The 16344-nt window shown below is 36.4% G+C and overlaps 1 pseudogene; it reads right to left on the bottom strand.

Moving 5' to 3' along the window:
- LOC115950312 overlaps positions 1-15921 on the bottom strand; it is an 88274-nt pseudogene extending 72353 nt beyond the window's left edge.
- Positions 15922-16344: the final 423 nt, after the last annotated feature.

The raw sequence follows: 16344 nt of genomic DNA, 5'->3' as shown, positions 1-16344 counted from the left end.
ATGAAATAGTGTAAAAGACAGCTTCTCACCATGCCCAAGTATCGTTTGTTGTCAAGGATGATTTGATTCTTCCTCATATTCTTTATCTCAGCCATATCTTTTGGGAGCAATAAGGCCTCCTCTATGGCCGAGGCTACATGACACCCAATGCCGCCGTTAAAGTCCCTTATAGAGGCATCGTCTCGCAGGGACTCCCCACCGAGCATAGGAACTGGCAGCCACGCTTGTGACTCAGGATGTGGGGAATCGGATTTCTCTTGGCCCCGCGTAGCGGGGTGCCTAGTTTTTTGTTGCTTTGCAGCTCGTTGGACATCCTCCTCTCGAGTGGGACGAGACTTGCTCGCATCTGCCACATCCTTGTCCTTCTGTTCCCTGCGTTTTTCCTACTCGGCAGCGCTGAGCGGCGCTGGTTGCGGAGATGATCGAGGAGGGTGGCGAGGAGCTGGAGGAGGAGACCTGGCTGGAAGAGGTGAAGCCTGGGATGGTATTGTTTTGGCAGGTGCAGACTTTCCCTGTTGACCTTCCATCAGCTCCATCAAACTTTTCTGGGGTTTCCTTTGTATCCCCATCTCGTCAGGATTTTCCTCGGGGCTTGTGGGCTGATCAAAAATCCCGAAATCGTCCGCGGATTCAGATACTGTTACAACGGTTTCCTCGTCTTTTCCCCTTTTCCTTCCCCTATTGGTTCCCTTTTTCTTGAGGGAAGGTAAGGGTGAAGAAGGTCCCGCCGAGACGCTGGCCACGAAAAGAGACTTTGTGCGAGGTGTGTATTTGGAAAGTGGAATACCCTCTGGAACAATAAACCCTTCGTAGGCAACACTGATACGACGAAACCGAGGATTGCGTGCCCTAATCACGCACTTCGGCGCCTGAAAGCCAAAAGAAAGGGGGGTATAGCCAAGAATTAAATGTGCTGCCCGTAGCTGACCATCAGTCTCGTTCACGTATATTTCAGCTTTCAATAATAACTTGTCTAGGCTCGCTTTATTGACTAATCTGAGATTGAGTTTCGTGTAGCGTCTATCTACAAAACCGTTGATTCTAAAGTTAAAGTTGTAAGACACGAAAATAATAAAGGTAAGTAAAATGTGTTCGCAAGCTAAATAGCATAGGTCTATAACTTCGCACCCACCTGGTGTTCCCTCTACTGTCGGGCAAGGTAGACCATCATGCCATTCCCCAGAAAAAATAAGGAAATCCTCTTTTAGGTTCTTATTTGAAGTGGGGAGGCACTGAATTAGCCTTACTTCAGGATATCTCGACTTGAGATAATAGCCCTGGTCAGCTAGGTGGTGAAGGTTGTACACCCAATTCACGTCGTGATGGGTTAGCTTTAGATCCATTCTCTGATTCAGAGCGTTTACATTTCCCAGGACTTTAAACATATTGGGAGCACATTGGGTGAGGGATAGGCTAAAGAAGTTGAGGTAACCCCTAGTGATACTACCCATAGGGATAGTCATCCCGCCCTCAATAAAGGCGATCATGGGGATAACTACTTCCCCAGTTTGCCTGGCATCAACCCACTCCCCTTGGGCTGTATACCTCATCCCTACCGTTAGGGGGATCTTGTACTTAGAGCGGAAGTTTCTAATACCCTCCTCGGAGTCAACGAGACATCGAAAGGAATTCTTCTGTTTCCCCATTTTTCTAAAAAACTTAGTAGAAAAGACTTTTTGGCTTTAAACAAAAATAGTAAAAACTTCAAGAGAACTTACAGGTTCAAAGGAAGGACCTCGGACAACGTACGATTATTTGTAGTCGCCAGGAGAATAGCGAAGACTGGAAGAAGGCAGATTCAATGTATAAGCTGTGGAACCACGTAATCATCAAAAGTAAGGTGCAGGTTTAATTAGGGAGCGCCTTTATAGTCATGTGAGGATTGTAAGCGGTGAAATTCCCGCTCACAAAACAAGAGAAGCCCCCTGCCGTCTGATTTAGATCTCACCGTCGAACGTGGGAGATAAGGGAGTTGTCAGAATTTAATGCTGCCAAAATCGGGGTGCTGAAGCGTCAAGGGCATGCCCCAAGATACGCACAGGTGCAGGCTTATGACGTCAAAATCCACCTTTTCTCCCGAGGAGTCGAAAAGTAGGATTTTGAGGGGCTATTGTGGGGACCGTTCGATTAATAGGCCCATAGGGTTCAGAATTAATTCAGGATTGTTGGGCCCGTGACCCAGCCGAGGATGTGTATCCGTCCGAGGACACCATACTCCTCGACAGTATGCGTCTGAGGACGATCGGGACGTGGTTTTACTACGATCAGATCTCAGAATTAGGTCACCGTAAAGGATAAGAGTAACCGACTAAGGATGAAAGAGATAAGGCAAACAAATATCTGTAACTACAGCTGCCTCCGCATTAATGACCTCTCAACCAACTCTCTGGCCGCATTAATGTGGAGGTGATACCTGAACAGTAAGGAAGCAGCCTTACAGTTGCCCATAGGAAGTTCCAGGAGGTGCCAGATGAGACAGAAAGAAATCCTCCGGACCCAACCTACACGTGTGCGGTAAGGATGGAGCGCAAAGGGGAGTATATAAACTAAAAGAAGAGCATGAAGAAAGGATGGGAATGGAAAAAGAAAAAGAAAGAACAGACATAAACAAAAAAGAAGAAAGTAAGAGTAGAGACAAAGAGTGGCACTGGTGACTAAAGAAAACATTCATTGTACCAACTTTAAACCTTTAACATTCTTGAGAGTGAATCTTTTGAAGAGAGACCACAGTTAACCTAGTTCTTTACACCCACGCTCTACAAATCATATTGTCTGGGCCTTTTACGTGCGAACCCAATACTGTTTAGGTTCGTTACAAAATCGTGTCATTACATCATATATTTTTACACAACTTTACATGATAATAGGAAAATAATAAAGTAATTAATTTTTTTAGTAAACTACGTTTTTTGTTTCTATTCTATACACCATATCTAACACTGTCCAAGTAAAAAATACATAGATTAGGTCGTGGTTGATGTGTTAGTCACCACTACAATATTTTTTATAATAAAATATTACTATAACTTTACTAAAGAGAAAGAAAAAAGATGGAGCATTACCAACACTCAGGTGGCCCAGTTGATAGCTAAGATACTGGGTTAACAAGTTTTAGGACTTAAGTTTGAATCTCAACAATTAACTGTGTGTTCTTCCTCAAAAAAAAAAAAAATTTGTGTGTTGGTGCTCCTTATATCTGATCTCCATCTCAAACGGTCCAAAAATAATAAGTGAGTTTCTCACGGGCCGGGAGTATGGGATCTCGTTCGGAGCGGGTAAGGTGTTACTATAGTCATGCTCAGGTAAGGAAGCCACACTAGTCGCCCCTTTCTACCTTTTTTTTTTTTTTTGAATCCCAAAAAAAAAAAAAAAAAAGAAAGATGGAGCATTAGATGCTCTCTGCCCCCTCTCTCTCTTCTATTTTCCGTGAGTGTAAATTGTGGAGAGAGTTCTCTCATCTCTGCCTCTCTTTCTATTTTCTTCACAACTAGATAATCAAATCAAGCTAATCAACCAACAAAACTTCAGTAATTTTTGGCACTAGAGATTCAGATATGAGAGATAAGATATTCAAATCCCAAAAAGATGAGAGATTAGATATAATACCAAATTTGAGGAAGGTGGATTGGTGCTGGTGTGGTGCTAGTCTTTACGGCTACTGCTGTGTTGTATTGCGCAACCTGTGCTGCTGTTGCCCAATTGCCCAGGCCTAGCGCCTCCCTCTCCTTGCCTCCCAGTTCCAGGACACACTTAGTTTAGGTTTTCTTTTATTAATTAATTAATTAATTTTTATTCTTCCTTTTAGTGTCTTGTGTGTTGGGTGTCTTTTTCTTTAAAAAGATCAATAATATTGTTGAGGGTGCAAAATGCAATTTCATCGAAATAAATTGCTAAAATTAATATGTACTACTATTTTTTTTTTTTTGGAAAAATTTCGGGCGATCAAGCCCTTTAGTCCAAGAATAGCTCCGTCGCTGGTGTCTATGACTGTCATAGCTAGCCAAAGCTGTATGTCTTGTTTCCATAACAGCTCGATGTATCTATCAAGTATCTCATTGAAAAATTAAGCGTAAATTAGGGGTGTCAATTCGGGTTAGCGTGTCGAGTTCGTGTCATGTCAAGGTAGGGGTATTCGACTAAATGGCTCAACCCTAACCCGACCCATTTAATAATCGTGTCATGATCCTTCAACCCTAACCCGACCTTTTAATAAGGTGGGTTAACCTGACCCAACCCATTTGACACGCTTAATAAACGAGTCGTGTTGGGTTAATACGAATATAACACAACCCATTTCAACCTGCATAATATTAAATATAACATCCATCTAGAAATAATTTTTTTTACATTCCAAAAAGCAGTGCATACACTTTTAGTCTTCAACTCACATTCAAAATAATATAGTTTAACAAAAATATAACATTCATCTAGAAAATAAGTTCTTTATACTCCAAAAGAAGTGCATACACTTCAACACAAATTCAAAATAACTAATTTTAACAAAAATAAAATAACATGGTTCAAAAAAATATATAATATCCTTAAAACTCGTCAAATGCTAAGTATCAATATTAAAAGAATTTGAGTAAACAGTAGACTAATCCTGACTTTGACCACGATTATCATCCATAGATTCTTTGTTGATGTCCAAATTCATAACATCTTCCTCAAGCTCATCCAATTTTATTTGTGCAAGTTCTATGCCAAAAATATATATATATATATTAGTAGTTCTAAGGTCTGTAAAGTTTTAATTTCCAATTATATCCTTTATAAATTTGTGTAATTACTCACTTTTATTTTTAAATTTAAAATATATGTTGGACATAAAATGTATTTGACAAATCTAAATAAAATAAATATTTATTTGTTAAATGAGTTAGTCGGGTTGTGTTAAGTGGGTCATTTCGGGTTGACACAAATAAATTAGCGTGTCAAACGTATCTATTGCGGGTTATGCGGGTTGACCCGCTTATGACACGTTTCTTATCGTGTCACTTTCGAGTCGACCCGTTTATGACCCAAACCCATTAAGGTCCAACCCTAACCCGAAAAAACCCGTGTTGGGTTCGTGTCGTGTTTACGGATTGGGTCGAACATTGACACCCCTAGCGTAAATGCTATATTGTTAATGTGGTCGTGCAGGAGACACAAAATCTCTGACCATTAGCATTTCTTCCATTAAGACAAAGTATTCAGTTCACACGTGGAATTGACGATGTAAGAAGTCAGGTGGCTTACGAACTATTGGCTCATGGAAGAGATTATGTCAGAGCGAGTGTGAGAAATTATGTATTTCTGGGTCCACAAAGAATTACGCACGAGGTACGCTTGGTGATTCTCCGTAGCTATAGGGGGTCATGTCGAACATAGTTGGAAAGTTTATCAACTTAAAAGTCATATGAATGTGGGTCGGTGAGTTTATATTCAATTTGTTTCCTTTAGTTGCTGAGCTTGGGTAAACCGGTTTGGATGTGAGTTAGTCACTGGTAGTTTTTAAGGAATTAAATTACCACCTTTTTTAATGGTGCCCTAATGTATTCACACCAATAAAGTAACAAACCCCACTCATTCTAAAATGAATAAAAATCCGGAGCAATATATAATATTTTGATTCATAAATAGAAAGTAGATTATAAATACAAACGTCTTATTTCTCCTTCTTGTTTTTTCCTTGACTAGCAATTAGTAGGGAAAAGTTTAACCCGTTGTACCATTAATACACATAAATACAGATCACAATAAACACATTTATTGTGGAGCAATGAAAACATACATACATACATACATATATATATATATATATATATATATACATGCAGGAAGGCTAAGAAATTAATAGCCCCAGTTTTGAACGGAATGCCCAACACCAAGGCTGTGAGTCTGTGACCTGGAGCTGTGGGTCTGAAGCATGACGCCATTAACTACTAGGATACAGGGCCATTAATACATATAAATACAGATCACAATAAAGACATTTACTGTGGAGCAATGAGAACATATATATATATATATATATATATGCATGAACATGCAGGAAGGCAAGGAAATTAATAACCCCAGTTTTGAATGGAATGCCCAACACCAGGGCTGTGGGTCTGAAGCATGACGCCATGATTTGGAGGAGGAGCTGGCTGAGATACATTGACAGTTGGTGGTGTAGTAGTAGACACTAGTCATGCTAGTAATCTCTTCGTTTGATTTGTCATCACCATGCAACACACCGCTGTGTTTGATAGTTTCTATTTCATAGATTTTACTTTGAGTTTGGATGGTTTTGGATTCGAAACTCTTCTTCCCTTCGCGTAAATGCTTTCCCTCTATGGACTGAATTTGTTGGGAGAGAATGAAAACTAGGAAAAGAAAAGCAGAGATTAACTTGCTTTGGGCCATTTTGGTTGAAACTTGAGAGAGGAGAAGGAGATAGAGTTTTAATTAAATCAGCTAAGCAAGCAAGCAAAGAAGTTTCCTTGAGCTTAAAACAGCTAGTCAAGTAACTTGCTTTAGAATCAGCTATGTAAGCAAGAGATTTTCTTAGATCTTGACTCAACTAAGCGTGTGTTGCATAAACCCTTCCATCTAAGGATGTATTTATAGAAATGCCAGAGTCCATGTAGGAATTCTATATCAGTGGGAGACGTTTTTTAAGTTATAATTAATGAAAACTTCAAATCTTTCTCTCGTGGAGCTTGATGGACAAAACTTAGTTACAGTATCTTAGATGCAATTCTTATTAGGTTCTAAGACTTTAAGAACTAAATGTGTTAGAACTTTATTTTGTATATGTTGGCAAACCATGATCAAAACAATGAGTCTAGGTTTAGGCTTGCTCAAAATTTGCTTAAGTGTAAGTTTGAACTGAGTGTTTTGCAGGAATTTATTGTGTAAAACTGCAAGATCCGATTGATCGAAAATCGCAGCACAGAAAATTCTGCAAAAGTTTCAAACACAGCTCAAGCTCATATGACATGTAGGGTTAAGTGTTTCACTCCTAAAATAAAAGAAAAAACCCTAACTACGTTTTAGAAGTGGTTGTTGAGTTGTGTGTTGAGTCTTTTCTGAGATCTGAGAGATTTGTACCTTCAAACACACACATAGAGCTATCAAGATAAAGATTTACATCAAGAACTTGATGGTTGTTTCAATTGCTGCATAAAGAACATTCAAGGAATAACAAAACCTTTGAGCAAAGTCTCAAAGTCATAAGTAGGAGAACTTGTGTTTGTTGCAGATTCAAGGAAAGAAGTAGTTTGTGGACTTAGAGCTATCACATAGTCGTGGTAGTAAGTTTTTTACACGAGGTAGCATTAAGATGTTAGTGGTCTAAGTCCTTTTGTAAAACTTCAATTCTTTCATAGTAGATCTGTTTTTACCTTAAGGATAGTTAGGCTAAATCCTCCTCAGGTTTTTTACCAATTTGGTTTTCTTGGGTCATCAGCTCTTTATGTTCTTTACTTTCCGCATTATATTTGTTTTACTCACAATTGTTTAACTTAGACTTGAATAACAAACTTGTCAATCAACTTGTCTTAATATTATGTTAAATATATTGTGTTAAGGGGTCTAAAAACCTAACAGTTTTTTAAATTCCCCTCTTAAGATTCAGCCATGTGGTTACTTAACTAAAAAATACATTTCCTTCCCATGAGAAAAAATCTACATGACAAAATCTTAAAATAAGAACTTAAAGAACAGCACCTAAGTACTGTATCTAAGTTTTGCTCTAACTAAATTGTATATTGCATACCTTAGGTTAGGATGCCCTGTCAAAAGTGTGCATGGCCCCATGCAAATCGTTCATTTGCATACTTATTTTAACAATAGTGTAGTACAAAGCTAGCAGAACATTCGAGGATAATTATCATGGATACCAATATTATAGGGTTTAATTTCACTACATTATAAATAATGTAATCCTTTTTAAGGTGATTTGTTTTAAGGTTAATTCTACCGTAACTCCCTTTTTTTTTGGTATGATACCCACTAATAGGCAACCTACTATACCAGATTACTAAATCCTCACATTTGACGATTCCATCCTTATATTGTACAGTTCTAACATCATATGTGACAGTTTTTTTGTTACATTTGGTGGTTCCCTTTTTTTTTCTCACATTTAACAGTTTCATCCTCACATTGTGCAATTCCAACATCACATATGACAGTTCTTTTGTCACATTTAATGGTTCACTTAATTTTTTCACATTTGACGATTCTATCCTTATATTGTACAGTTTCAACATCACATTTGATAGTACTTTTGTCACATTTGGTAGTTCTCTTATATTTTTTTATGGCAGTGTTCTATCTCTACCCCAACAAGAAAATTGTATTTGGCTTTAAAAGCATGCCTCATCTCAGGCGTATTAACTAAACTAATAAATCTACCCATTTCACTAAGAAAGGTAAAAAAAAAATAAAAATAAAAAATAAAAAGAAAGAAAGAAAGAAAGAAAGAAAGGACTCTAAGAGCTGCACGAAAACCAAGAGACACTTACAAAGTCAGAGATTGGGGCACTTAGGACCGCTTCTTGAAAAATCAAAGGAGACTAGTAAAACAAAACCCCATCTTCCATAAAATAGGAAGGAGTGAAGTTTTGAGGGGCTATTGTTGGAGCACATGATCTGAGGACACCCAAAAGCTCCTAGGCCTTGACCGAGGATGATCAAAGGCCCACACATGTGTTAACCCAAGTTTGACATGTGGGCCTAGACCGAAAATAGAGGGCATCAAGACCACGTGAAACCGAGCTAAAATTTAAGGTTAGAGGCCCAAGGAAAAAAGACTAGATGACTCGTCATATGAGAAGACCGAGGAGTAAGTGCACCTTGGGAGAACCTTGTTTGGTTCCTTGCACCAGAAAATGAAGTACCACTGAAGGAATTAGAATCATGCAAGCAACGAAAAAAGGGAAAAATCTGGGAAGGTGACCATCACCTCCACATTCAATGTTCTGTACCAACTGTGTTGGCTGCATTTATGAGGAAAAGACACCTAAATAGTAACTCAGTAGCTCACAAATCTCTTAGCTACCTCCAAAATGGTCTTGATGGGATAAGCATCCAAACTATTCTCCCTGAAACGTACAAATGGATGGCTGAGATGCAGTGGGAGGGGCTATATAAAGCAAGAAACTCTCCTAAAAAAGGGGATGCACATTCAACACAACGAAAGAGAAAGGAAGAGAAAACTGAAGCTTATTGTGGAAGGATCAATATTGACTTTTAATGAACAACTCCTCGGACTTGCCCGAGGAAGATTTTTATGCTAAATTTATGTCTCTTGCACTTATAATAATCGCACCAGCCCAATTATCTCAAGTCTAGAATTGCGCATTGTAGTTGGCTCATAGAATTCATTCTTTTACAAATCTATTATTTTGGGCTTGTTGTAGGTGTACTGGGTCACACTGGTCTAAGTGGGCCTAGGCCACAATCATAGTCCTTATAGTACCCATGCATATACACGAGGTTATACATTTGTTATATATAAGAGCTAGGTGCAACTAGAGTATAAGTACTTGGAAAGGCTTTAACAGTTTCAGCCATTCATACTTTCTCCTTCTTTAGCACTCCTTCGGTTGCTACATTTGAGAAATCAAATCAAGGTTAGGCCTTTTCTATTTGCTAAATTTTTCTATTTGGATATAATATATTCAATCAAAACTCTATCTCCTAATTGTATCCTTTTGTGAAGATATAACCAAGTAGGTTGTTCATAAATTACTGTTGTGTGTGTGTGTGTGTGTGTGTGTGTGTGTGTGTTTTTTTTTAAATGTTAAGATAGTCTTAAATTTGTGGTTGAAATTAGTTTTTCTTGCTTCTTCTTCTAATCTATGTGGGAGTATCTTCAAAGGGTAGATTTCCTTAAAAGCTAGCTCGATTCTTAAAAACCAATTGATTATACTAAATTACAAAAAAACGTTTTTGATTCCATGGGTAGTTATAATTTTTTCCTATTTGCAAAAATACTGAAAACCCCTAAAATTAATTTGGGGTTTAGGCTTTTGTTGATATTCCATGTTAATTAGAATTTAGAGGTGCATGATGTTTAAAAAGTAACCACACATTTGTTTTATTTCTTTTACTAGAAATATGTGTGATTTTAAATTTAACTATCCCTTACATCACATGAGTTAGCAACTAATTTATAATAATACCTCAATATTACAAGATTTGGTTGATGCACTAAACCATCCAAAAAATCAAAAAACATTGGGCTGGCCTAAAGATAAATATTCCTTACATATATATACTGCACAAGACAACTTTTTTTCTTTTCTTTTTTTGATGAACACTGCACAAGACAACTGACAACCAAAAAGAAAAGCACAACTATAGAAGATAATTACTAGAATCCCCAAAAATTGGACATATGTTGAAGGGTTTGTTTTCTCTCTGTCAGGGGCGGTTTTTTCTACGTAGTCACGTGTCTTCTGCTGGAAGTGTGACTTTGCTAAGCCCAGATTTGTTTTGGGGAGTTCAACCCGGAACTCAACATTGGGCCGCATAGACCAATGGCTTCCGGTGTATTTTTAAGCTTACAAAATAGATAAAGCCCAAAGTCTTAGAATCATGATAATGGTTGAAATAAATAAATAATATGCTTAGCATCATAGCTCTGATTAAATGGTGAGTTGATATGTTATTATTATGTATATTAAGTGATGTCCAATATTAGAAAATAATTAATTAGGTATCAAATGTCCAATAATAGGATAAGTCCAATAGTCCATATCCAGCTGCAGTTTATGGTTCATGTTCAACATAATAAGGTATGTCCATAAATGGTCCATGTCCAAATAATATATGTCTAATGGTAGTTCATTCCCAAAAAATATGTGTCCAGTGGTGGTTCATGTCCAAATAATATATGCGCAATGGTGGTAGATCGATTTATTAATATGTATGTTCATTAATGAAGTATTACTGATATTATGTTTATTAAATGATGAGATAATATTAAAGTAATTTGCATTCAACGGTAAAATGATAATGGGTTAACACATACTTATAGGGCCAGGGTTCGTACCATTGGGCCAAGGTCAAAGGCTCAATGGGCTCGGGGATCCCATACCGTACAGTTGCAATATATATTTTAAGTATTTTTAAGAGTAATGTTAGTATCACAATATTTCACACAATTTTTTGCTATAATTTGCCACATGGCAAAGGGTGAGTAATGAAAAAAAAAATTTGTGGGTATACATCTCTACTACTCACATCTCGTCGTGTGGTAAATTGTGGCAAAATTTGTATAAAATGTTATGTTACTATTATTGCTCTAATTTTAATTAATATTTACAGTTAAGTATATAATAATTATTAAATAATTATTGATAGAGAAGCGGAAAATAATCCATCTCCAGCTCGTCCAAACGGCTCATCCAGAGCCTACAACGCAGGTTGATCCCAGTATTTATCCAGAAGAAGAAGAAACGTCCATGAATAATAGCACCACTCCATAAACTGTCCTCCATTAAAGACATGATCGTCCATTAGGTTCGTCCATGAACAATCGTTAGATATCCTTGGACGACTAAACCGTCCTACGCCAGACGGACGGAAGTTCAACACTTAGACTTTCGACTAAACCCACAACTATCTCAAACAAACCCTTCGAATAAGTTAACTTCCATTAGCAGTTACAATTTTATATCCGTTGAGGTAGTTAACTCCGGAGTTGTTGGTTTCCACAAATCCTGGGACGGTTATTGGACAAGTAACCGTCCCAGGCTCCCTATATAAGGGACCGGTCTGAACCCGACAGAAGTAAGATTTTCACTCAGACAATTTTCCAAAATACTTGGAACTTTCTTCTCTACGAAACTAACTTCTCCATCGGAAGGGGTTCGACCGGTCTTCTCCGGTCTCCTCTTTGATTGCGTTTCCTTCCTTGCAGGCCATCAACCGTTTCGACAGCCCACCGAAGCCAGGCCATCCACTTTACTGATTCGGAGCGATATCAATTATTTCAATTTAAAATTATTAAATAATTTAAATATTTTATTTGAGTGTCTTTCTAATTCTTATATTATTATTATTGTTATCACAAGTTTAACTAATCAATATATAAATAAATACATATTATATTTAAATTTGTTTAGGATTTGATATTTCTCTTATTTGTCTTGTGAAAGTTATGATATGAAAATATATATTTGAAATATAGATATTTATATTTAATTGGATTATTTTAGTTAAATTTTCTATTTATACTAATTTAATATATTTATTTATATTTAAATAATTATTAAATTAATTATGATGTCATCACAATTCGACCTCAGTTTGACCTTAAAAACCTTGAACCTCTTTCTTTTATGGCTCATTGAACGGTTCGGGTATGAAAACCAAGGAAATTAGGAGTAAGGAAACTGCAATTTAAAAATAAAAAAAAACTGTTAAGACTTTTTTTTTTAAATGTGAAATAGTTAAGACTTATCAAAGGTAAAAAATAAATAAATAAATAAAATGTGAAATTTTTTTTGAAAACGTGAGTTTAGATAGTTGGAGTATTTCACATACCTGAATAAAGAGTGTTCTTATTTTATAAGCAATGTTTCAGTGCAAATTAGATATGTATTTTTACTTGTCTATCCTTTAGTTTTATCTTTACTTAAACCTAGAAGTACTGTTGGGTGTATTTTAGAACAAAAAAAACGTACAATCCAAACAAGAGAAGCCCTTTAAATAGTAGTATAAATAATTAGCCTCTAAGCATGCACGTTGTGCGCACTCAAAGGTTCTTTTTTTTTTTTTTCTTTTTTTCTTTTTTTTTTTGTAAAGTTTAATAATTTGCATCTATTATAATTTGAAATTTTTTTTTTAAACAAATAAAAAAGATAAACTTTAGAGATAAGTGATAACTATAATTTTTTTTAAACATGTGTTTGAAAGTGGTGTAGTAATAGAGAGAAGTTTGAGTAAAAAAGTAAGATGAACGTGAGGGAAAAAAAATGCAACACACCGCCATTTTTAAACACGCTAGTAATCGCTTCAGTTGATTTGTCATCACAATGCAACACACCGCCATGTTTGGTAGTTTTTGTTTCATAGATTTTATAGTCAATTCGTTTCCTTTAGTTGCTGAGCTTGGGTAAACCGGTTTGGATGTGAGTTAGAGTCACTCGTAGTTTCAGTTGCCACCTTTTTTTTTTTGGGTGATCTCCTGTTGTATTCACATCAATACAAAGATACAAACCTAACTGGTTTTATAAGATAAATAAAAAGTAGAACCCATAATAATTTGATTCCATAAGTAGAGAGTAGATTATAAATACAAACGTCTTATTTCTTTTTTCTTTTTTCCTTGACAAGCAATTAGTTGGGAAAAGTTTAACCCTACGTCTTGCATTCACGACTAATTGCACATAAACTACTAGGAAAAAAGGCCATTAATACATATAAATACATACAATAAACACATTTATTGCGCGAGCAATGAGAACATGTGTGTGTGTGTGTGTGTGTGTGTGTGTGTGTGTGTGTGTGGGGGGGGGGGGGGGGGGGGGGACATCCAGGAAGGCTAGGAAATTAATTCCCTAGTTTTGGAAAAATTATACAATTCTTTGGTCACTTATTCATCATTCCATTAAAAGACTTCCACTTGTTCAAAATTGATGAGTCAGCAATCCGTTTCTGTTTAAAAAAAATTTCTAACTTGGCAATTTTAAACAAATGAGAATATTTTAATGGAATGGTGGACTATGTCGCTTGTCCACCATGAGAACCTTATAATTTTTCCTAGTTTTGAATAGAATGCCAAAACCACCAGGGCTCTGACCAGATGCTGTGGGATGAAAGAAGTCATCGACACCACGATTTGTAGGAGGCGGCGGCTGAGTTACACTCATGGTCGGTGGTGCAGGAGGAGACTCTCTGGTTATCTCTTGGTTTGATTTGTCATCACCAAGCAACACATCATCGTGTTTTATAGTTTCTGTTTCAGAGATTTTAGTTTGAGTTTGAAGGATTTGGGGTTTATTACTCTTCTTCCCTTCACGCAAATGCCTTCCCTCAATGGAATGAATTTGTCGGGAGAGAATGAATACCAAGAAAAGAAAAGCTGAGATAAACTTGCTTTGGGCCATTTTGGTTGAGAGAGATTGAGGGAGTAGGAGAGGGAGTTTTAACTAAATTAGCTCAGAAAGCAAGCGAAGAAATTTTCTTAGAGCTTGACTCAACTAAGATTGTGTTGCATAAACCCTTCCATCTGTGGGTGCATTTATAGAGCCGTGAGAGTCATTGTTGGCATTTGGCAATACGCCAATACCATTAGTAGTACTGCAGAGAAGAACTAGAACATCGAAGGAGAATTCTTATGGATACCAATATTTTAGGGTTTCACTATTTTATAGATATAGTAATGATTATTAAAGCAGTTAAGCCGGGGTTTTTATCATCTAGCGACGCCTATCCTTTTTATGTTTTTTGGTTTTTAAGGTCAAATTCTCTTATTTACATAAAAAAATTATTAAAAAAAAATCTACAATATAACCTGGTGTGTGGAAAAATTGTTTTGAAGGCTTGTTTAACAGTAAGATCAAAGTCATGCATGGAAATATTATTTTAACTTATTTTCTACATTTTTATACCATCATTTTTCACATAGAATACCTTAATTTATGCTAGTTCTTGGGCATTCATTAATTAAGAAAACACATACAAAACCAGTAAAAATTATGTGGACGGCAAGTTGGTTGTTAGTCCCCACTATTCTGGTATTTAACCAAAAAAAAAAAAGGTTCATGATTCACGCAAAACGTTAAGATTTTTAGTGAAACAAGGTCAGCTTTCAAGCCATGTGCAGACACAACTGAACCGATACAGGACAGTCCAAAGTAATTCCTATGTACCATATCAAAGCCAAACCCTAAGAAGCTTAGTAAAATAAACTGTTATAGGTGGCCTGTACATGAATCTTTCCTCACTAGCCGACAATTTGTTAGTTTAAAAATAAACGTTCTTAGCTTTTGTTTTCTCTTCAAGTCGTAGCATTTGTAATAAGTTCATGTACACCTAACCCCACTTAATGAAATTTGCATATATACACTATCAAAGTTGACTATACAACATAGAGTGTTAATATCAAATATGTAGTTGTCAAGGGCTTTACCCATAAACATAAAATCAAGCCAATTCAAATAACCTTATGTATTCTCTCTTTCTTGTTCTCATTGCTTGTGTTTACTACTATTCTCTGCATATTTTTCTATTTTTTTCTTTAATTTGAACAACAAGAAATTTCCGCTCTACCACGATAGTCACCATGAAACTATGCATTCTTATATTATACTAGAAGAAGTTTGCTAGTAAAAATTCGATAATCACAAAATATTACTATAGCCAGAATTGTAGAGAATCAACCTGATGGTACATATAGATTCACGTGTTCATCTACTCCATCTACAACTACTTAGTTCACTATGTTCAAGGGGAAGTTGGTTCAAAAAATAACCTTGGGTATTCCACTACGAGAAACTGTTATAAATCAACAAGATAACTGACATGAGAAATCCTGCGGCTGTTATGATGTTTGGACCAATGGCTACGAATACTTGCACTTATCTATGATTTGTAACAACTTAAGTGCAGAATGATGGCTGCTTTTGGTTTCACATTCAACATAAATAATGAATAGCAGAAATCGTTGATTACTACAAGAGAATCGTCTATTAGCCTGTATTCAAACACCTTATTACCTGATAAATTAAGCATCCACTTGAAGCCAACAGCCGCAGAGTATTGATTTTCGGAAGCACTACTGAACCAATCCAAATTGTAAACTTTATCTAGAGTCTGTATAATTGAAGAAATATCGTTTCTCCTATCCTCAACAGAGAATATTTCCCTATTAGAGCTTACACTAACATGACTATTCAATAGGATCACAAACCTCCCACTTCCTGGTCTCTGCATTCATACAATGGCAAAGAATTGTACATGATTATGTTCACACTCAGCCTCGTTTAACAACCCGAGGAAAAAAAAAAGGGTAAAGAATGAACTTGTCAATTACCTGATAAAAGTTTCAGATTTTGGGTAATGCACATAAGGAATTTCTGATAGCATAATGAAATACATTATAATGGCAATGCCTTTCAATGAGTTGTTTGTTGAGGAAAGATTCATCAACACTTCATGTCAATGGATCCGTAACTTTTTCGAACTGTGTAGTTGCAATTGTTTAATTGGGAAATCATGGTCAAGAATCAAAAAAAGCCAAGTCAAACGCACCACAGCCACCAAACTAAAAGGAGGCCCGACCACTTCCCTTTGTCACAAAATAATTAGTTATAACTACTAATTTTTATTCGAATAAGTCAAATCAAAGCGATGATG

The sequence above is a fragment of the Quercus lobata genome, chromosome 6, assembly GCF_001633185.2.
Source record: "Quercus lobata isolate SW786 chromosome 6, ValleyOak3.0 Primary Assembly, whole genome shotgun sequence".
Lineage (NCBI taxonomy): Eukaryota > Viridiplantae > Streptophyta > Magnoliopsida > Fagales > Fagaceae > Quercus > Quercus lobata.
The sequence above is the reverse complement of the archived record's forward strand: the minus strand, read 5'-3'. Positions and strand labels throughout refer to the sequence as shown.